This window comes from Crocodylus porosus, unplaced genomic scaffold, assembly GCF_001723895.1.
Source record: "Crocodylus porosus isolate Cpor-Errol unplaced genomic scaffold, CroPor_comp1, whole genome shotgun sequence".
NCBI lineage: Eukaryota > Metazoa > Chordata > Crocodylia > Crocodylidae > Crocodylus > Crocodylus porosus.
The window spans coordinates 9,502,321-9,506,266 of NW_017728914.1; positions in this window are offsets into that span (position 1 = coordinate 9,502,321).

A 3,946-nucleotide genomic window follows, 5' to 3' on the forward strand; every position below is an offset into this window, starting at 1 on the left:
CTAATGATTAGCAGTATTATGTTGAAAGTCAGAATGCCAGTGTCATATTCTTTGGAAGAGATGTCCAATGGCTTGAACAATGGTTACAGTTAGCATAGTTAATTGCATGCATTTCACATACTCTGAAATGGTGTGGTAAAGCTGTCAAGACTTGTGTGTTATACTAAATGTAAAATCTGTTTCTAGCTTTTGTTAAAGTAAGACTCATGCTTACTCCTGTTACGATTCTTGGTAGTGCTTTAGCTTTGTTTCTTTTTCTGTTAAAGTAATATCCCAAGATACTATATATAATTTACTATGCTGTAATGAAGTTGCTCCTTCCCAGACAATTGAGTTAAGGGTTTCAAACTTAAATGGCCTCAAACAGCTGGATTTAAATAGTATCCAGACTTCCAATGTGCACATCACTATCCTCAGGTGCCAGAGCAGTATGAGGTGTGGAGGATCTGCTCCTTGAGTTACTCTGAGCACCTCCTCAGAATCATAAACTGATCAAGAAATGTACAAGAACATGAACCCTACCAGGTGAACTATATAAACTCCACTATGATTAATAGGTTCAACATTGTGGCTGGGTTCTACCAGCTATATGAACTTGCCAGATGAGGTCCTTAGGTGGAGCCTGGCATTGACTGCACTGCAAACTAAGCTCATAGAATATACAGTGTGTGGGGGATAGCTAGCAGTAAAGTATTTTAAAAATACTTTTATCATTTCCAAGCTATAACAGGGAAAAACAAAGTTGCTGGTAGCACATTATTGGGTTGTTTTGTTTTGTTCTGTTTTGTTTTGTTTGGGGGGGGAGCTCTCCTGAAAAATGAGGGCCACATCGTGCAAATGTACACATAATACATGAGTGCTGCCATGAAAAAAATAGTATTTATTACTTTGCCCTGTGCCTGTCACCTGTTGCTCACTTTAGACCTCAATTTCCCTCTCTTTTGCAATGACCTCAAATTTTCATTGCTGTCTATATTGTAAGTAAAGCAAACATTTCTTTTTCTTTTTTTTTTTTTTAAAAGCCAGATAAACCAAACTGAGGCTTAGGTTCTACTATATAGTGTTTGTGAACTGATATTTCTAGTACACATAAGTCATTGATGCTTCTTTGCCATAGGGGTAGGCAAGTATGTGCTATCTTTGACAAGGCCTACAAATTTTAATTAACTTGAGCAGTATTTCTTTTGACGCATTGCCAATGGTTTTAGCTTAATCAAGAAGCTCCATTCATACCGCTAGAGTTATACAGTATATCTACTATAGCGGTGCCTACTGTTTGTAATCATAATGAATATGCTTGTTTAACTTTAAAGGTGATGGGAGGGTGGGGGATTTGGGGAAGTTAGGCATAAATGTATTGGCCAGCATGTAAACAAATTTCAAACTGCTAGCTATGTTCCTTCATTCCAACAAACTTGTACTTTGAACTCTTTTTCCCAGGTCAAAACCTGAGATTCATTTTTAATTTTAGAGCATAGTGCTAAGCTTATTGGCTTAGGTCTAAGCTTTAGAGAGGGATTTATAAATATGCTCTAATCCTTGGGAACCTGTTTCTAACTAATGATGTTTCAAACGTGATGAAAATCCAAAAGTTCTTAGAAAGAAAAGATGTCAAAGCTGAAACAAATGAATAAATGATTAAATACATTGGTTGCGTCTGTCCCTGTGTTGTTATAATTATATTTCTAAATGATGAAAAAGATTTATTAGAGGAAGATTTTGCAGCATTTCCTAAGGGTGTTCAAGACCAGAAATCATTTAATTTCTCCTAAACCAACACTTTGGGTTTGTAGTCAATCAAATCATAGTCCTAAAGATTAGGATGAAGGTCATGTATAGTGGCATTGAAAAAGTCAGCAACATGGTATCTGCAGATGATTTTATGCTTCAAGTAGCTGAAATGACTGAGAAGATTAGGAGCTACACTGGTACTGGTACTTAAACATACAGCTGTAGACACAGCAAATTCAGCAGTCTCAGCTGGAGGTGACACCTCTGTAGTCAGGTTCTCATCTGGGAAGAAGGGGACAAGGTTGCTAGCAAACTGGAGGTGAAAGGTCACTTTGAGACTGCTGTGTAGTCATTTAAGGAAAGTGACTAGTCAGCCAAGACTCTAAAAATACAAACCACTTGGTGAATGCATGTCTTAATGTGTTTATGGGATGGGGGTAAAACAACATCATTTTGGCCACGTCTAAATGTAGAGTACCCTCGCCTTCCAACCAGGGTAACTTCTACCTTGCCTGGATTGAGTTTGAGCCAGCTGTTTCTCCGACTATCACTTCAGTAGTGATGGCTCTTGCATCAGAGAAGAGAGAATGGTGAGTGTCACTGACACACTGCAGCTGAGCCGTCTGTTTCTGAAGTGAATACTTAAGGGAAAAAGTGTAGTATGGATCCCACTGGTGAAAAGCAGTGCTTACTTTCTATGCTTTCAGTCCTGAGGGGGTAGCTGGCAGAGGGAGGGGGGAGCTGAGTGCAGTGCCCTGTTACAAACAGCAGAGCTGAGGAGGCCTCAAAATTGTAGACAGGCATAACTAAGAGTGAGGTACAGACAGGTACACTCTGCATGTCCAATACCTGACTCCATGCAGATTTTAAAGATAGGACAGTGTTGTAGAGCTACTGAACCATGTCCTCCTGCAGGGGACTGGTGCCTTCCCCTTATTCTGGAGTGTAAGTGACTTCCCAGCCAACTCCTCTGCCGGCACTTGAATTCGTTATTGAATCTAGGTGTTGTGGCCAGTGTTACGCAGGCATGAGCCCACTTGTCCATTATGCTCATACATAAGGACAATGCAATTGGCTGTTTATGTAACATGTCAATATGTCAGCACACCAGGACTTGATCAGTGTCCCAGAAGTGGATATCATATGAAAATGACCAACTTTATATAAAGTAACTCAGTATAAAACCACAGGAAAAAAAAAGTTTTATTCTAGACAAATTGTCAGCCAACTTGGGATGCCTTATTCCCAGGCGGGGGTTGGATTTAGAATCGGACTTCACATGCACGAGCTCCTCGCTTGCAAGCCAGTCTGGTAACTTGCATGTTGAGCATAACTACGGTGGTTTTTGATAGTTTTCATGAGGGAGGAGGTGGCGGTGGCAGTACCGGTTCTGTAGTAGATCTGGGCCTCCAACTATCCAGAACACTGTAAAACAAAACAAAGGAGTGGAAACTGCATCTAGTCCATACTACTTGGTCCAGTCCACTCAGATTTTACTAACTGAAGTTAAAATCTGTTGTGGTTATTTCCAGCCCTTCCTCCCTTTTTTAAAAAAGCCCTTACTTATGGATTGGTTTGGAAAACTGCAAATTTGACTTACACTCGATTTTTCATGGAAAAGTTTTAAAAAGGGCACACGGGCTGTCAGGGTCAACTTGAACCTGGCTTGCGGGCGGGAGCTGGAGCTAGGCTCTGGTTGTGCTCCTCAGGCTGAGCAGCAGAGTGGAAGCAGCCGCATTCTTCATGGAGGCCCCGGTTGTGGAGCCCGATCCCACTGCACAACCTGAGGGGCAGCGTGTGGGAATGGGCCTGGTCACCCGCTCCCACCTCTGCAGTCTACAGCTGGCTCCTGCTAAGAGCTGGCCCTTGACCCCTGCTGGGGCCTCGGGTGCCAGCTCCCAGCCTCTCATTTCAGCCTGGCTCGCCGCCTCATCCCTGCTGGGGGCTCAGGCCGTTCCCTCCTGCCCTGCCCGCGCCGTCACCCCCCGGTGGGAGGCTCCTGGGCGCGCAGGTGGAGGCGGGCGCGGCGGCCCGGGTGCGCTCCGGGAAGGCGGCCCCGCGCGGCGGTCCCGTCGGGGGGGAGCTCCTCGCAACAATGGGCGCGGCGCGCGGGGCCGGGAGCCCGGCCGCTGCCCCCGCCCCGCTCCCCTCCCTCTTTTCCAAAAGTTCGGAACTTTGCCGACGTCAGTGGGCGGGCGGCCAATGAGCGCGGGCG